The 19875-nt window shown below is 42.1% G+C and overlaps 1 protein-coding gene across 5 annotated transcripts in view; it reads right to left on the bottom strand.

Annotated features, from left to right (window-relative positions):
* Window positions 1-19875, bottom strand: part of OSBPL5 (oxysterol binding protein like 5) — a 183595-nt gene that overhangs the window by 102468 nt on the left and 61252 nt on the right. The window contains exon 1 of one of the 5 annotated variants that reach the window (XM_076344154.1): window positions 10661-10705. The exons of the other annotated variants lie outside the window; for them this stretch is intronic. The gene's annotated coding sequence lies outside the window, so the exon portion shown is untranslated. Of the gene's footprint in view, window positions 1-10660; window positions 10706-19875 lie in introns of those variants that run through there. 5 annotated transcript variants of the gene reach the window in all.

Raw genomic sequence — 19875 nt, 5'->3', positions numbered from 1 at the left:
CTGTATTTCAATGTACACAGAACGATGTTTGTCTCAGCTAAGATCACATCAGCATAAATTTTGAGACAAGCTATTTACACAAAAAGCAGACCTTTTAGTATTCTCCTGGTTACAACTATTTAGAAAGAACAAAAAGGCTTTGGTGGTCAAATTTAAATTAATATTTCCTAAAAGTGGCTCAGAATCTCATAGAGCTGCACATCTTTGGAGGTCTCCTCTTTGTGAAAGTGATTAAAGATTTATTATCTGCTTCTGTCAGTTGTAGTTCATCTAATGCAGACCACTGGGACTGGTTTAAAGAGATATGGTTTTGTTCTTTTTATTAATGTGTTATTTATAAAACTGTACTTAGGACTGGATCAGCATTTCCATGCTAAGGACTCATTTTCTGGCATGTGGAACATGTTTTTACCTGATGCAAATAACACTCTTCCCTGGCTGAAACTTAGCATAGAGATTTCCAGCACCAAAAGACACTTTTTATCCTGCTTGCTTTTGTTCAAAAGAGAAGAGAAACTGATTTTTTTGCTTCTGATTTGCTCGGTTCATTTTCAAATCTTCGTTTTTGTTGGACAATAAGGACATGTTTTGATGGGAGAACTTTCTGTTTTCCTCATAAACCACAGTAGGGACCATATTCAACAAGCTATTTACATTCTTTGTTTTACCATTGATTTCATTAAAATGGGTCTGTATTTTATTGGCTTTCCCATTTATTTCATTAAGAATTAAGAACCTAAGTAGTCTGTTGTATCTGGCCCAAAGTATCTGCTCCATTATCCCTTCTCAAATCACAGCCAGAAAAATCTTCTCCCAGCTCTTAATTCTTCTCCTCTCCTATTCCTGGTTACTGAATTTAATTCAGAAATAAAGCCTAAGCCCACAACTCGACATGGATGTCTCTGAAGAGAGGAAGAGAGAGATCTACATTAACAGTGTTTTACAAACTCAACAAACACATTTGGAGATTCTTCTCCTGGGATCTGCCAGTGTAAGACAAAGTTAATTTGCAACACATTATCATATTATTCATGGCAGAGGAATGGGGCTTACTGGCAAGATCCCAAGCCATTACCTGTTTCGTGTCTGGACTGACAAACAGACAGACATCTGTTATAAAAGCAAAGTTGGTCTTTGCATGGAGGTTTTTTTAAAGTATGTATTCTGAGAGCAAAACTCCTTGCTGGCATATGAAAGGGGCTTCCAGCCAGAAAAATAACACAACAGGAGATGTATAAAGAAAAGGTGCGACTGGAAGATTATCAGCAGAATAGAAGGAGAGCATGGATGTCAGACAGAAACCATGTATGTGACATGAAAAATGCTGCTGATAGAAGCGATAAGGGAATAATTTGGCTACAATTACTGTCCTCTAGGTCATGATTTGTGCTATGACAGTGCTGCTGTCATAGTCTACAGAGGCCACAGTGTCCAGCTCGTCTGCCAACACTGTCCTGAAGAGACAGCAGTGAGACAATTTTTCCTGGGCTCTCTGATTTAGGAGGTGAGATGATGCCTGGTTTATTACACTGCAATGAATTCTTAATATGGAGCCCTGAAATCTCTCTCCCAGAATCAATAAGCAGTACAGATTACAGGTGTTGCTACTGACTTCCCCTTCAAAGGGATGGGCTCTGGGTCTCAGGAGAGAGAACGTTTGTCAAGATCAAGCCAAGAAATGGAGCCCCACACCCTGGAGAGCAAGGCATGTGGGAATTCTGCAGGAGAGCTTCTCTGTGTCAGGAAACTCCATACCACTTCACAGCAAGCCCAGGTTTGACAGCTCTTCATTGAGATCCTTGGCGATGACTCTGCTTTGTGAAGCAACAAGAGCTTGCGGGATGGAGCCTCTGTTTAAAAAGGTCAAAAACCCATAAGCATCCTATTCCAGATGACCAAGATTGTTTGGAACTACTATGCTGAAACACAGCTCCTGTTTCCTGTAGAAGTTCTTCCTAGAGAGAAGTTTCTCCTACCTTGAAGCGCAACCAACATGCTGAGGACAAAGGATACATGTATAAACAGTGTTTATGAAATAGATGCCAGCATCTTCTGCAAGCAGACCAGGTAGCAACATGAGAAAAGAAACAACATCCTGTTGCACAGCAGCACAGCACTAAGCAAGAGCAATCTGCCCAGAATATGTAGCTGGTTGGCTAATAATATTTTCTGCATTCCTGCTGGAGATGTCACAAGACAAGAGGGGGAGCATCACAGAAGCTTAGAAACTATGCAGTTCCAGACACTAAGGCATCTTCTTGTACAGAAAGGCTAGAATAATTATGAGGCTGTATTTGTCCTTCAGCATGACTCCCCATGATTGCCAAAAGACTCCTGCTGCCAAGACACAGCACTATATCCTCATGAGTCAAACCATAAAACTCACAAGGCTAACTAAAAAAAACCCACAAAACCCCATGAGATTTTAAAATATAATAATTTTTCTGTTCTTTTATTTCCTTCCTGTTTTTTAAGTAGGAGATGCAAGATGTTCAAAATGTTTCAGCACTGGTTGCATTTCTGGGCAATCCCCTAGTTCCCAGAATCAGGGCCTAAAGGAAAATATCAGCTACCCCAGGCCTAACATGACATGAAAAGGAAAGCAACAACTTAGCAAGACACCCATCTGAGACAAGAGCGTGAGGCTGGTTCTTGGTCTGTTTAAATCAGCTGGAATTGTACTGTGGATTGTAAGAGAAGCCTCCATGCCCCTAAACGCCCAAGGGAGGGAAAGCCCTGGCAGGTACCACTTTGGCTTTTCTCTAGTCCTTGTCAAAACAAAAAAAAAAAAAGCCAGCTTAAGAAAAATCGATCAAGCTTTACAACGGTATATCTGAGAATGTAACATTAACACAGGAGCTGTGCCCTGTCTTAAACAGGGACACTAACTGTGCCCTGGCTTTGAAGAATTTCCTTGGGGCAGCTTAAGAAGTGTTCCTTAGGCTGAGATGCTGGATTTTTTACTGCAGCTACTAATGCATGTTTCCTTCTGCTGTTTCTGTTATGGGTCCAGTACCCGCAGGAAGAAACAGGAGCAGGGAGTAGTACCTTTTACAACTGCAGTAGCAAGATTGTCCAGAGCTCATCCATCAATGCCCGGAAGATACAGCTCAGTAAAATGCTCGGGAAGATGACTGGACTGTCTAAGAGAAGACACCAATCACTATTTTAACCAGCCCAGAGGAGTTCAAAGGGTCAGAAGTGATTAATTCTTGCCCATATCCTCACTTAATAGCATTTTCAAGGGCTCATTTCAGAACCATCTAAACAGCAATTCCAAACTATATGCACAATGATTTGCAGCGATTACTGAACTTTTGTGAAAGAGAGGCTGGGCTGGACATTTGCCTCTAAATATCATATGTCAAAACTGCTAGGATGATCTGGAAGGCTGGTGAGTAAATGCCTGTAGTGGAAGGTTTCGGACAATGAGATATAGCAGCACACTTATGAAAGTTGGCTTTAGCCTGGGAATATACTCACCTTGGTCCCTTCTTTATGAATCAGCAATCACCTCCTGCAGATGATGGCTCAGAAAAGCCTGCCGGTCCTTGGTCTGAACCGCCCCATAGCAGCAATCCTCCCTCCTACCCAACTGACTGCAGAGACAGTAAGAGTGGGTCTGGTGCACCTTCCCCGGCTTTCGGCCATCTGCTGGTGCCCCCATCCAAAGCATCCCAAGGTGGGACTGTGAACCCAGGACACAGGCTTTGCCCCTGGGATGCAGGCTTCATCACACAACAGCACGGCTTCGACAGTGAGCTGCTCCCAAGAGGGGTAGCGTCTGCTCCTCACTAGGAGGGGAGGCAGCTCCAAGCTCTTGCATCTTCATTGAGAGGCACGGTGAGCTGATTCAGGGAGTTTAACCATCCCAAAATAAATAGATGGTTTTGCAGAACCTGTTTTTACGTGCATGGGTGCCAGTTCAGAAAAAGAGACAAGAGCAAATGGCTATGTAAAGGGAGGTCAATGGAGAGGCAGCTGGCCCTCACATCAGCTGAGTGTGATATGAACCTACACCCCAAGTATTGGTACTACTTGGCATCTCTCCACACAGATGGGATAGACATATAATAGTTTCATTTCTTTGCCTATGAGTAACGACTCTGTCTGCCACTCATCCATCAGTGCAATACACCAATGTCTCCTGCTTTAGATATGGAGAAGACAGATCCCACAGGCACCTCAGCTTACAGACATATACAAGTGTTTAGGGCTTTCAATAATTCGTTCTAAATAAACTGCAAATTTGAAAGAGGAACAGACCTCGCACTTTTCTGAATATAGCTAACAGTCCTTCCTAGTTATTTAAATGTCAGTCATATTCCTCAGTTTGAGGAAAAAAGAATGGACCATTTTTGTTATATCAGTGGTGAAAAGCATCTGGCAACTTGGACGTCCAAGTGGAGAGAATGTAAGAGATCCTAATTTCAAAGAGCTCACCAGCCACATTTTGCAAGTCAGGATCTTCTCCAGCACTTCAAGTGGCATATCAAAGATTTAAGATAACCTGAAATCAGGACTGACATTTGAAAAATCTTGACCAGTCCACATCTGTGAATCACTTTCAGCTCATGCCCAGAAACCAATTTGCACATTGGATTTCCCAGGAGAATATACTTCACTCTGTGAAAGAAAGCCACGTATTTGGAGCCTGGATTTCACAACAGTGTTCCTGATGTAGCTGTAATCAAACTGAAACCAAGAAGAGAGAACATTGAAGGCTTGGGTCTGAGAAGAACAATCATGACTCTGCATTTAGACCTGATGAAAAGGAGACAGGGAAATGGGGAAATAAATCTTGAGACCAATAGTTCAAAACAAAACATCCTCAGCTGAAAATAAATAGATGTTGTTGTCTGAAATGTCTAAGGATAGATGAAAGTTTTATTTCACTTAACAGAAGAATACAGTCTCCAAAAATGTCTCTGAATTAAAAACTAAAAGAATTAGTACAAGAATAATGTGGCAGAATGTCTAACTTTGAGAAACAAAACACCAAAAACCCTACCACATAAGCGCTAGCATAAAAGGATCCAGAGAAGCATCTTTCTCTGAAGTATTCATTGCAGTGTTTTAGAAATTACATAAACTCAATTTATACCACCTTTCTAGGACAGCAGTTCAGCAAAATATTCAAGTGCATGCTTAAAATATTCCAATTCAGCAAAACACAAGTATCTAAGCACACAAAGCATCAGCAGGGTATAGGCTAATGCAGCCTATATAGACTAAACTGTACCCTCAGGGGTTCGCAGAGCAGGACTGCTTGCTTGAATCAGGATGTAAAACTGTCATCAACAACAGCCTTCAGCATGTTTACCTATAAGTTACCCGAGTTCTGGGATATCATTATTATTAGGCACCTCTTCCAGCCTTGCAACTTTCTCACCTTCAATAAGTGTTTCTGCAACGTTCCAAATGCTGAATATTTTCAGTCTTCCCATCTAGGCTGGAAAGATGGGCTTCAACTGGATCTCAAATGTAGTTTGGGGCTCTCGTATTCAGTGTATTCTGTGTTATGAGGTATAACACTTCATTGAACAGGAAACTTTGTGACTTTAAATTAGATTTTATTTTCTTTCAGTTCATATGCCCAAGTCAGAACGCCTACCTTTCTTCCTGGTACCTCCTGCCAAATTTTAAAAAAAATTTAAAAAAAAACCAAGTATATAACCAAAAAGAACTCTAGTAACCTCTGCTGCACTAATAAACATCAAAGCTAACAACCTCTCAGCTAATATCACACTTATCTTGGTGTTGGCCTGATTACAATAATGGAATGATCTCTAAAAGCAAAGGGGACTTCAGGAAAGTCATCAGGAATTGCCTTTTCATATAACTTTCCCCAGGTGATAAAAAAGAATCATAAAGGGATCTCACCTAAAACTTTCCAAAGTCAGTGACAGTCTTCCTGTTTACCTTACTGGATCTTAGATTAAAGGATGTAAGAGTATACAGCCCAATCATGCAATATTTGGGGGGGGGGGAAGAGAGGGAGTTTTCTTAGTGGCTTCAGCAGATGTGAGACCAAGCTACAGGTGAACACAAACAAGGTGGAGAGGCAGGCTGGGGAGTAAAGATGATACTGCAGTCCTAATTCCAGAATGTGATGCCCAGATGTCTGCGTCTAACTCCACATCTGCTCACCTGAACAAAACCAGCCTGGTTTTTAAAGGTCTGAGCAGCCACAGATTTTACCAACTCCAGCAGCTATTGGAAGAATCAGCACTTCTGAAAGCCAACAGCTTTTATACAAGTGCCTAAAGGACCTCTCATCTCCAAGGCACCCAACGCCGAACATCCTAAATTTCTTTTTTCCTATTGAAAAGTTCAGAGACTGGGGTTAAATAATAATAAGAATTATTATTATTATTAATAAAAAAATAAGGTATTGGTATTGTACTATTCACTTTGTTGTGAAAATTTGCCATTTCATTTCCAATTTAAAGGGACTCAGTGTATTTCCTCAAGTCTGTGTTCTTGGGGGCATGCAAACACGAATAATACCAGCTTTTATTTAAGAAAATATAGGCTTCTAGCGCTCATGATAACAAAAACATGAAAAGTGAAGACATTTATAAAAGAGCCCAACAACAAACTAAGAGAGCTGATTGTTAAAACAGCTCAAGTGCTGAGGAAGCCTAGAGCACACTTTTCACTAGAGTTAACAATTCAGTATTTACTATTCTGCTTGGACTTGCAAAAAACGCAACTGAAACGTTGCAATTTGAAATCAGAATAGAGGCAAAAAAATTGCCCTGTGTGCTGAAGTGTCATTTACCTGCCTGCTAATTGCCTGATTTGGGTACCATTTTGAAGACTCCATGTTACAACAGATAAGATATAAAGAAATTTAGTTCCATACAAAACTCCTTGGCTTCAGCTACTTCTAGAAATTGAGAGCGCTAGGTTAGCATTTGCATTTCTGCATACCTCCAGGGGATGAAAACAAGCTGATAAGATTATAATGGCACAGAGAAATCAATGTGAAAAGCCATAAGCTGTCCTCACAGTGCCAATGTGAGCTGTGAGCCTGCCTGCACAAAGTTCAATCCCATCATAATCAAAAGATAGATGGTCTTACCAGATGGAACTGGGTAAATACAGGAGAGAAATAAGTCATACCTAGATGAGCTGACCTGAATGTGGAAACAGCAGCACTTAATTTTTCTTTAAATGTGACCGCTTAGATTTAGAGCAATGGAGTGACTTTTATGAACATTTTAAGTACTACATAGCTGTATTAAAGTATTCTTTGTCTTGCCAGAAGAAAACTATGAGGTGCAATTCTCATTTACAGCAGCAACTGCTTTCCACTGATCTGTCAGTGTAAAGAGACATAAATGTAATTTTCCAAATTTGAAGATCCCTTTGTCTTGCCAGAGCAACAAAAAACATCTGAAGTGCGAGATGTTTGCCTGGGTTTTTTTTCTCCTTTTAAAGAGAATTGGAATTATGTTAAAATGAAATGTGACAAATAGGGGAAAGAAACATAGCTAGTCTCTTTATATTCTTTATAGCAGGAATTAATCTAAAAGCTGTTTCAAGTAACTAACAAAACCCATACCCATTAAAACCTACATAGATCTAACTGCAAGAGAAACACAAACAGAAACTGGGGAGGTTCTCACAGTGGAGCCTTTTCAGGATCTATCTGAAATGTCAATGATCACAGGAGGACTTCTGGTACAAGTAGGAAAAAGGAACAAATCAGGACTAGATGGTATTCACTTGAGAATTTTAAGAACACTCATAGTTGAGAGAGCTGGATTACTGGAAAATGAAAAACGTGAAGCCTTTAGAAAAGATTTTGAGAGGATCTGGGGAACTACAGGCCTATATGGCTAATGTTTGTATCTGGCAACTTTGTGAAGCGTATAATAAAGGACAACAGATACCCACATAAATACAAGCTTATTGCAGAGTCAACACAGCTGCTGTAAGGGGGAGCCCTGCCTCGCCAGCCTCTTGGAGTTCCTGCAATATGTCAGCAACTGTGTCGATAAAAGTGATTCATCTCACATAATCTGGATTTCAAGAAGAGTTGTGACAAAGACCTTCATCTAAAGCTCTTGAAAGCTAAAAGCTGCAGGATAAAAAGGGAAATCCTTGAATAGAAAAACAATTGTTTAAAAGTTAGGAAACATAGGATAGCAGTAAGCGTTCAGTTCCCCGTGAAAGGAGGTCATCAGTGAAGTTTCATTTAGGACCCCACACTGGAGTAGGGAAGACAACATTATAAATCCACGGCTAATTCACACATTGAATACTACATGAAGTTCTGGTCCTCTCACCTCAGACAAGATAAATTAGAGCTGGAATATGCTCACAGAAAGACAGCAAGAATGATCGAAGGTACTGCTCTGTAAAAGGAATGACTGAATAGTCTGGGACATATTAGTCTGGAAAACACCTGACTTAGGGGGACAAAACAGAGGTCTGTAAAAGGATGACTGGCATCAGCATGGATAACAACTGATTGCTTGCTGTCTTTTCCAAGGCAGGACCTTCAGACCACTAAGCGAAGCTAACAGCACCCCTGTTCTTCACACAAGTAGGATCGCCCTGTGAAAGGACACTGTGGATGCAAGAAGTTTACATAGGCTCAGGAGGAGACTGAATCAGTAAACTGAGTCTTGTTGTTAAACAGAACACTGGATCTGGAAACTGCTCCCTGGGTTTCCCTACTCAATCAGGGCTTTAAACTTGACCATCTTGCAGCTGGGCAGGTGAAGCTGTTCAGGGGCTACTGCAACATACAGACCATGCTAATAATGTCTCCCATAGCAAAGTGAAAGGAGCCCTACACTGAAGCTTCTACATAACACTGCATTCATTTTCACCTTCAATTTAGATCTCTTCCTCACATCTATGTATACAAGAGTCAGGGTGCACACAGACATCCAAGCTGAAATCTTTCCGTATGTTGCATTAGGGAACGAGCTGATGTTCATTCTGCAGTCACTACCTGTAAGATGAGCAAACAGCACAACAGGAGCAGCAGCTGTTGCAGAATTATTGCTCATCTCCTGGTTTATCCCATTTCCACTATGAGGAAATCACAGCTTTGTCCAGTGTAATTTGAAAGCTGCAGTAGGCACTTGCCATAAATGCTGGCCACATTTCCCCAGCTTCATTGCAGACTCCTTGCTGGTCTGGAAGCAGAAAGCTCATTAAACACGACTTGTAGGTCTAATAGTTAACTTACAGAACAACGGGAAAAGTCTGCATTAGCTCAGTCCAGAAGGTGGCTGCACTTAATTGCTTCTTTCAAAGACCTGTTCCTTTGTGAAGAATGGTAGAGAATTGCTGATCATTATTACCAATTCGCTGAGACACTTAAAACATCAATCTCCTTACACAGAAACCATTTGCTGAAATTATCACCATTTACGCTGTCTGATGAGCTTTTGCTCCTCTTTGCAATTTGGAAGTAGGCCACCCCATTAATAGATTCCTAGACAGGTTTAAGCAGGAAGGCATTAGTGTGCCCCTGCTAGTAATAACAGTATCGTGGCATAAGTACCAGTGAGCCCACTGAAAGGCAATCACAGAAGTGTCTAAAAGCTTCCTGTGCACCAGGGCTTGTGAAAAATTAAATTCCAGCCACAGAAATTAAAATCAGGACTGGTTTGTTAGCTTAATGAATGGCTGAGGTCTTACAGAATAGTTTTAATTTTAATGAACTGAGGATAGAAACTCCAGCAAAGTAAGTATTTGACCCTAAAATAGAAAAAAGATGGTTCTCTGGTCCCTGCTGAATTAGGCTGGGGATGGAGCTAATGGCCTAAAGATGACACATTTAGGTCCAGATTTATGCAATCTTATTCCAGGTACTCCTGCAAAGAATTACCCTCGAGAGATGCCTGGAGACCAGCAACAGCCCCATACCCTTCACACCTCACTGAAGAGCCTGAAGTTTAGGGGGAGGACTCTGGGCCTCTGTTCCTTTATCTGACCTACCCCAAGTCCCCCCCTCAAGCACAGCAGTTGCTGATAAAGACAAACCAGCCACACTCCCAGCTCTTTTTCACAACTGTATCCTCAATAGCAATCATTTCAGCACAGGAAGCAGCAGCACAGAGCAACTGGTATCAAACAGAAGGGTGAGATTCTTCACGAAAGGCAGTTCAAAAGTAATTTCTGCTATTTATCACCACACTGAAATGCCTGAGCATCCTAAAAGCATCCTTAGCTCCTTCCCATGTCCCACTCACTGATGTTAAGGCCATGAGCAGGAACATCATGATACAAAAACAAGAAACGAAGGCACAGGAGGTAATGGTCTGGGTGGCTATTCTCCCAAATCCTGACTAAGCATTCTTCAGCACCCTGAAGTCATTACTACATTGTTCCTATGGCAGCAGCTCATTTTATAGCAGTTTAATTCCACCCAAGACTTACAGCAATGTTGGAAATCATTCAGGTAGCTACCACCATCTTCCTCCCACAGATCCACAGCATGTGAGGCAAGATTCAAAGCTTATTTCATTATTTTCTGGCTGAGCATGTGCATTCAAGAAGCCACATAAAGAACTGTCACAGGACCCAGACCACGTCCAAATACAGACTTTTCCAGAGCCAGATGAGTATTTTGGAAGGAGAGGAAGGTGGGTGCAGCATGCAGTTGGCAGCGGTGGCACAGGGTGCTACTCACCTGGCACGCCCTTACGCAACTCAGCAGGCTGTCAGGCTCAAATCCCTTTAACGAAAAAAGTAAAGGAGGCTTGAGTATTAAATAAAGCAACCAATGATAATGCAATAGCTTTGCTCAGCTTTTTTCTTACTCAAATATTAGCTACTTAAAAATCTAAGAAGAAAGAAATACAGTAACCAGACACACCTACAAGTAGACTCCTGGAGTTATACACTTACCATTGCTGTACTACCAAAGAACATAGGCAAAGTTAAGTAACTGCAAGCTTGCAGTCTACCTTTTAAAATGTGCTTCTAGTCAACTGTGGAGAGCTGTGAATTCCCTTCCAGTTTAGATGTTAAACCTGAAGACACAAAGGACTTCAAGTAATAAGTAGTTAACTGCCAGCCAATTTAAAAATAAAATAATTAACACACATACAAGACAGCATTTGTCTTGCAATTAATTATATGCCACATTGTTTCTTACCAGCCTGTTCATTTTCAGCCTCTTCCCTCTTGCTTCTCAACTCCATTCAAACAAGCCAGAAATAGCTCTCCGATTCTTAAAATGCCCCAGCTCCTATCTCCAATCATTCTGCAATTCAAAGCAGTCTAAGAGCTACCTAATACAGCCCTCCTGGCTACAGTCCTTACAAAGGTATACACTAATCCAGTTTGCATTAGGGAAATTATTTCTGCTCCACCCTTTTATGCTATCTTCTGCTCAGGAAGCATCTTTCTCTGCCAGGCTGGAATAAAACTCACTGCACCAGCATTTCACTAGGAATATGAAGAGAGGAGATGCATCAGCGGACCAATACATAAGTTAAGCAAGGAAACAGGCTTGGGTGGGGTGAGGTGGCCAAGAGCCTCGAGAAGTAAAGTAACTCTAGTCCCACATCAAGTCTGGCTGGAAGCTTCTGCTCCAAACTTTTCCCTGGGACTGCTGTCACCTAGGGCCATCACCATGGCAAGTAATGAAGGCATAAAAGAAAAAAAGCCAAGTGCCCAGCACGGCTGGGTCCAGGGATGCTATGAGGTCTCATGCACAGCCAATAAGCCTCTGTTATTAGCTATTCTGAATAGCTATCCTAAAAAAAGGCCTTCTGTAGACCTTCTGTTCTGTTTAAAGGCAGAGAGACCTAAATTTGGATCTGTCTGCTATGCCTGGCACATCTCTGAAATTAAGCTCACCAGCAGCAGCAACAACAGAAAGCCAAGTGTGGGAGCCAGCAGAAAAAAACAGAAGTGCAGGCTGCACAGTTCCAAGGTAGAAGAGATGTCTACCTCCTTGCTGGCAGAAGAAATACTGTTGTTCCAAAAAAAAAAAAAAAAAAAAGAAAAGAAAATAAATCCCAAAACAAGACAACAAACTAAACAAACCTGACCCCGCAAGCTTTAGGCACCCTCCTATTGAGGCTGATTATGCAAAAGCTGATTTTTTCCAAGGACACCAGCAGACTTGGGTGGACAAATCCCACTGGTACAGGCAGGCTTGCTGAGAAGGCATTTAAGATGAGGCAGATAACGTTTAAAGCCTCCATTCCCACAGGACGGGAAATTCCCAGACTTTGTGCTTGCTGGGACACATTCAGCTTTCACTTTGTGGTACTCTGAAAGTGTCTCAAACTCACTGCTACTACTTTTCTTGCACACCAAAAAGTAGTCAGCAGGTTTGGGCCCCCTCAGCTTCTCCACAATCCCCTTGAAGTGGGAGGGCACCAAAGGGTAGAAGAAAATATTAATCTCCTTCAATCTGCTGGCAATGTTCCTCATAGTGCAGCCCAGCATGTAGTTTGCCTTGCTCACAATGTCGGCTCATCTTTAACATTGTGTCCGCAGTGACCCTGTGGTCCTTCTTGGTAGGGCTGCATGTCAACCAGACAGTTCCCAGCCCGGCTAATGCTACCGTCCAGTTCAGCGTATGACAAATACTCAGATTTATCCAAAAACTATATCCATTTAATTCCTTTAAGGTCAGTGATGCTGCCTCTTGAAACACAATTGTAGCAGACTTAACGCCAAGTAGGAGTAATATGAGCCGTGCCAACTGCTTTGCGGAAGCTTGCAGGATCTGGACCAAGGCAAGGACTTACTAGAGGCTCAGGCCAGGTTTTAATTCAAAGGAGTATACATTTGACTGAAGTCTGTCATGCAAACTTCTTACCTGGGATTTGCTAATTTCTGTTTAAAGAAACTTCTTGTGCCCACTGATTGGTGAAGTTGGCTGTAGTCCTGTAAATAGTAGCAAAAACCATTCTGCACTGAAAAAGCTCTGCAAATATTTCGCAGAGGCAAAAGTGAAAACACTTTGATAATTGCTGTTTTGTTGGGGAAAACATTTTCTAGCCATTATATATATTTTTTTTTTGCAGGCACAAACCTTTGCCATTTCAAAAGAAGATAGCTGGTGTGCATTGACTGTTGCTTATTATATTGCATGTGAATGTTTTCCTGTTACCTTGTTCTGTCCCTTCTTGATATCTCAAGCTAAGCCCATACATTCCTAGGACAGTGAATACTCATCTTTAATAAACTGTGTAATATCTAGCACAATGGAGCTTTGATCCCAGATCAGAAGCTCTAGGTATTATGATACAAGTAAATAATAATATTCAACCAGGAAAACAACAGAAGCCTAGATAAGGAAGTCCTAGCAAATAGTTGCAGTGGGCAGTTACTTGGCAGAAAAACAAGCACACAAAAATGAAAAATAAAACCAAAAGGATTAGACTGAAATTGCAAACTTCCTCTTGAATATTCTATTAGAACTGACAAAAGACTCAAAACTCTCTGAACAGAGTCTCTTTGTAAATCATATTTCCTAATATTGCCTTCTAATAGCTGATTAAGCCCTCCAGCCCAACAAGCCATGGCAGACCGCTATCTGATCCCTGCTCACACAGATACTCAGACTGTTCTCTCAGGTACGTAGGCTGCCTCGCCGGATAAACCAGAGCATAAATCACAGAAAATAACTGAGCACCACATTCCCTGTCACTTGGCTTTTCAGTTATATTTGTATAAAACCACACAGGACAGCAAAATATTTTCATAGGTAGGAGGCATTTAACCATTGCAGAACAAGTGAAGTAGAAGGCCAGAAAACCACCACCCAGCCAACCTTGCTGCAGAGCAGCATTGCTAAATCAGTGGGCCAGACTTTCTCCAAAGAGCAACAAGGAAAATGCTGATTTTTGACAGTGTTTCTGAATTACAGCACTTGCTCCCACATTTATGCGTGAATCCAGTCACTCCTACATCATCTCCAAGTAATACAGGCAAGTTATAAAATGCATTAATAACTTTCAGATACTTGCCTAAAATTGGGTGATGCCCAAGCCCCCCTGACTTCAGCAGGGCTTTTGCTTTCAATTCAGTGAGAAGACATGAGTGGTTTAGTAAGGCTTTGGAGCTATGGACTCCTCGTTGGCCAACATAAACAAGGCAGATGGGATGAGCTGCCACTCCAAACATATTTCTAGCTGAATCGTTTTGTAGACTTAGTTGTGCTTGTTGGGGCAAAACCATCTGACCTTGTCTCCTTCGTCTGTAGTAGGAGTTCTGCTACTGATTTTCAGGGGAGGAATCTCAGCGTCTCATTTCACATACCCAGAAGTTCACATTAAATAGCTAAATCTACAGGAGATTACCTGAAGCCAGCTGCCTCAGCAAAACCCTCTGGTAACAATCCTGAAGCCCTTGAGCAGAAAGGGTCCTTTCCATGTTCATTAAGGACAACACTGATACAGTATCAAGCTAAACTTACTTCCTGACTAAGATGCTTCACCCAAAAAGAGGCTGATCTTAAGCCAGTCAACCTCACTTACCTGCTGCTTCACTTCTGCTGAGGAGTTACCAGCAGGTTTTTTTTAAGTACCATACATGAAGTGCTTGCTTATCGGGAAACACTGTTTCCTGGAAACCGGTCCCACCTGGGTCTCGGGCTCTCAGAGTGCAAATACTCATATTCCCACAGTCTAATGAAGAACACTTTCTAATTCCTCCTATCACCCCTCCAAAGCCTTCCCTTTCTCTCCTTACACTTCAACATCAAGGGTACACCACAGTGTGACACTAATCTGCATGCACTGCAACGTCCATCAGTAGGGCCTTTTCTTGCAGCCACTACCAAAAGAAAATCAAACAGGATTCTTCCTACCAATTAATTCTGCTGCTGGATTGGCTAGAGGAGTCGATACTGAGCAGCACAACACTTCCCCACCACTATAGAATAGATCAACACAAATGCCGGGGCTTGACTATGCAGTTTACCCACATCAGCAAACACTTGTTCACATAAGAGGGCCCCCCAATTTCAGGGAAATCAATTCTGCAAATACATGTACTTCAGTATGAGTGAACGGTGCAACAGGAAAACTGAAAAAGCAAGAGACAAGGGTATAAGTAATTTAAATCACTAAGTCCACACTTGTGGTACCTCATGCTTCTCCCAACAGAGCCGTTCTCCTCCCATTTCCTAACGTACTTTTAACCCCCAATCTTAAAGAGCTGCCAAAGTCAGCTCTGAGGAAGACACAGTGACCTGACTGCTGCTCTCACAAATGGAAAGAAACTCAGCTTTAATTCTGCCAGCTGCTACTCCGATGAGAAAAGGAAATATCAAACCTGATTTCTTAGAGCAGCACAATAAGACATGGTAGTCTGTAAGTTAGCAGGCTAAGTGTTCAATAAAATGAAGAGTAGCAAGAGAGAGGTATTTTGGTCTGGAACCATATGGACGGCTTGGAATTAATATGCTGGCTGGCACCTATCAACTATGATCAAAGGTGTACCTTAAAACTCACCATAGCAACACCATGATCCAACCACTCACTGCTTATTTCTGAGAATTACAGAGGAGGAAAAGAAATAAAGAAGCTAACTCACTACTAAATGCATTTAAACATTTCTGTTCCTCAAAGCACATCTCATTTAACAGAGCTGGTGCAGATACAGCAGAGGGATGCAGGGAAGAACGCTGTTCACTCAGAAATTTGGCAGCTTGTATCTATATTTTGGATCCATCTTGAGATTGGACTGAGCTGCAAAGGAGGGGGGAGATGACAGAGGAGAGGTCAAGGCAGCAATGCTATCTCACACTTCCTACTAGCTTGCAATTGTAGGGATGTCAGACGTTTCAGCTTGTATAGCCGACAGGCTCAGCAGTGCAGCTTTCAGGTCCCCATTAATCATTTCCCCCAGAGCTGCATGGTAGACAGCTTCATATTTCGTGACCTTAGGGGAGAGGGAATTCAGTTTTTATGATATATCTTCATGTGGGACCTTTCCCCATTGACACAACAGTACACACCTTGGCAGCTAACCGATAAACCCTACCACTGCAACAGATTCATCTCAGCCTTGAGAAGCAGATTGGGTCAGCTCAGAGACATGCCTCTGGACTCCCGGGCTCCTGGAGGCAGTGTCCAAACTCAGTATCGACCTCAAGTCACCAGTGTGCCTGGGAAAAGGGCTGACAGCTTCACTTTATTTTGTTTAAACTCATACATCTGCTAAAACAGTACTTTGTTTCCCAAGCTCTTCACCCCCAAAGCTTAGGAGAGGCTGTCTTTATTGCCAGTGCCCAGATGGGAGCCCCGACATCAGGTTAGGGTTGCATCTGGTGTCTCTGCTCAGTGCCACTCATATCACCCTGAGGGGGCTTAAAACCTGGTGCTGTCAAAAACACAAAAGGGGAGAGGAGCTTTTGTTCCACAGTAGTTACAGTTTGGAGATTGTGTGTGTGGAGGGGTCCAGAGAAAACAGAAATGCAGACACATAACAAAAGAGCTTCCTTTTATAATGCAGATTGAGGAAAAGAAGATTTACTATTCAGCAAGTCCCAGAGATACAGAACAAAGGAGGGTGAATTCACAAAGCTAATGGAGCCCAATCCCACACCTATCTTGGAGCTGTTTGTAGATAATGCTGGCAAAATTCAGACTCTGATTTTCTACATTTTAATTCTCAAGAGTAAGCCAAGATCTCCAAGAATCCTGCTGCCAATTCAGGCACCTGAATAATACGTGGAAGTACTTACTACCAAGCAAGTCTGCCTGGGACACAGGCCGTGTCCATATTCCAAAGCTGGCACCAAAGATGGGAAAAATCAATACCACCTTGAACCTTTAGCTACAAAGGTATCGCTTTCTAGCGCCTATTTGTACTTGACATGAAACCAGCTTTGGGATACATGTTTAAAATGGTTTCTAACAGTGTCTGAGTAGCAACAGCCAGACTGTAGAAAATAGCTTTGTTTCTTAATTCAATTCGTGCCTCACAGAGGATGGGGCATTTAGCCAGATGAAGCAAAGCCTGCAGTACACTTTCCTGGGAGTTGTGCAAGGGTAAGTCAACGAGCAACAACTTAGACTACACCAGCCTGTTCCAGCCCAGCAGGAACAACTTTCTATTTGCTAACTGCCAAAATTAAAAAAACCTTAAAACTACTTAAAAGAAAAAAAGAGCATATTAAAGAAAAAGGGATCAGAGTGTTTCCTCACAGCAACCTATTACTTGCAATATTGTTTGCACAATACCTGGAGTGCTGAAGAGGGGCTCCATCACTACCCCTAAGGAGTTTGGTGACAAGCCTTGCCACTTCATTAATTGTAAATCCACTCATTCAGATTCAGTTACCGGATGCTCTGAGGTTATCAGTCAGTGTTCCTAGTTGTCCCAGTGAAATTTAAAACAGGTTCACCCAACATTATGAAAATAAGGAAACTCAAGCCGCTGGTAAAACATAACCTTTTCAGATGACAGCTGCAAGCTGCTTCTGGTCCATATGACATTTTACACCAATAAGGATATTATCAACAAAGAGCTGCAGCACAAAAAATGATTTTGGGATTGAGTCAGCTGGAGCTGTTCCACTAACACCTATGTACCTCACTGCAAAACCAAAAGAACCTTATCCCACAGGTCCCTTGAGATACAGGACACTAACATCCTTCCCCATGTCTTGGAGGTCTGACTGTGCAGCTTCTGTGTAACCAGAAAGGGCAATAGCCTCAGAGTGGATGGAGAGAAGCGCTTGCAGAGGGTGCCCCTGAAAAGAAAGCCCTGGGATGGGATGATGAGCCACTGAGCTCTTGCCCTTTTTCAGAGTCCATTAAAGGTTTTAGGAGACTTGCTCAAAGTTGACTCAAACACTGGCATGGTTAGATTTTTAAAACTTCCTGGCTTTAGAAAGGTATGAGCAAATGGTTCACATTCACAAACAATTCTCTGTCCAAGGCCAAGCAGAAAACACGATATAAATGCTAAGCTATTAACGCTGACAGTGAAGCAGTGATTGCACACTTGCTGCTGGTCCTCTTCCCCCAAAACAGAATTCTAACTCTCTGGTTACTGTTTTCTCTTTTGGGCTGGTAGGGAATTTTTGCTCACACCTTAGAATGTCTTGACCTTCCCCTACAGACCGATAAATGGGAGCAGACTTTCCAGCCCTACAGCTGAATTACGCAGGACTTTGCAAAGGCACCAGTGAAGTGACAGTGTTGGGGCAGGGGGGGAAATATCAGACTGGGCCCCCAAATGTGAATTCTTAGGGATATAGCTCTGGGTTTTCCTATGTCCCAGAAAATGAGGGCCTAATTTCACTGGCACAGCCTCTGACACTATGGTAAGATGCATGAGAGAAGAGTATGGTATGAATAGCTTGGTCAAATTCAACTCTCATCAAGCTAATGAGACTCTTAGTAGACTTTTCAAGCTTTACACATGACACAGCCAATTAACTACAACCTATATTAACATGGGGGGGAGGGAGGGGAAGAGAAAAATCCTCTTTTCTTCCCCTAAAGTTATGCTTGGATGTGAGGCTTTTACTTATCTTCTCAGAAATACACTCTTTCCTTCACGTGTCTCATGCGGGAAACAAGAGCATCTGGGTTTCCTTCAACTTACTGGAAAGAGATGCTGACATATGAAAAGGGGACTCACATGATATTTCTGAGAAGGGCATTGCAAACTTGCTCAGAAAAAGCTACACTTGTGTGCCCTTCAGTGCTGGATAGCCTGCTATTAACAGTGACACATCCACTTCCCTCTGCCACTCACTTGGAGAGTTACAGTGCTCATGCCCTGCCTCCTGGTAAAGGGGGAAGAAGCATTTATGTTCATACCTTAAAAAAAAAAGTAGAGGGTGGAGGTGGCTGGCTTTGTATGCCTCCTTCCACAGAAGCAACTTGTGCACATGAAGCTAACCCAGGAGAGTAGAAGAATGGCAAGATAAGAACAAAACCAAAAAACTAAACCCTCATCAACCCACCCTTTCTTACCTGGAATTAATTGATACAGGAAAGATTCCAAATTTAAAAGGAAAAAAGCATATTTAGAGATTAAATTTACAAATGAAAGTCTGCTCTTCATGTACTTTGCTGCCAAGATAATTTTCAGTATCCTGTGTTTCCTCTGTGATATTTGTTAGTAATAATTACACTGAAACAGCACAAGAGTACTGTCTCCTATAAGTTCAGGTGTTAGCTACAAGAAAAAGCACAAATATTGAACTCTAGTTTTGAGGTTAAAAGCCTTCCCAGTTTGCCCTGGAGTACAGAAGACCCATGAGAACGAAACTGAGCTCTAACATTTGTTGGTCAGAACTCAACAACATCAGTGACCACATTAAAAATATGTCCCACTCTGCTAGGGCCAAACTTCGGAGCAATGTGATAACCCACAATACTTCAACCCTATTAATCTTCCACCACACTTGCGAAAGGCCCTCAGACAACCTGTCTCCTCCAGGCTCCCACGCAGCACATGAGCCAATGACTTTAACACCAGGCTGATTTCTCCAAGACTGCTGATGTCTTTCGCAAACGTGAAGATCCAAACTCATGAACTGTAATTACCGAGACTGCAAATGAATCCAGATTAGGGAATCAAGTTACAGGACAGGTTTTACTCTGGACTATCTCTTCTGGTTATCATAAGCAGTTGGACCACAACTTAGTTTCATCTGAAGGTAATCCAGTTTGCATACTCCAGGACTGCTCCATAACATGAAATAGAGCACAGGAAGTGGAGATTACTCCACAAGTGGAGACTGTATCTGCAAAGCACAATCCTTATCTGAACAAAAATGCTACCTGCAACACCCTGAATCCCCTCCCACTGCACCATGCACAGCACAGCCCTCAACCTCAAAACCAGATGAGCCCTTAAGTATGTACCCCACTTCAGTATGTGCTATAATTCTGGTGGTACAAGCATGTGTGTAAA

Source organism: Aptenodytes patagonicus, chromosome 7 (assembly GCF_965638725.1).
Source record: "Aptenodytes patagonicus chromosome 7, bAptPat1.pri.cur, whole genome shotgun sequence".
NCBI classification, from domain to species: Eukaryota; Metazoa; Chordata; class Aves; order Sphenisciformes; family Spheniscidae; genus Aptenodytes; species Aptenodytes patagonicus.
This window is presented reverse-complemented; position numbering and strand designations above follow the sequence as displayed.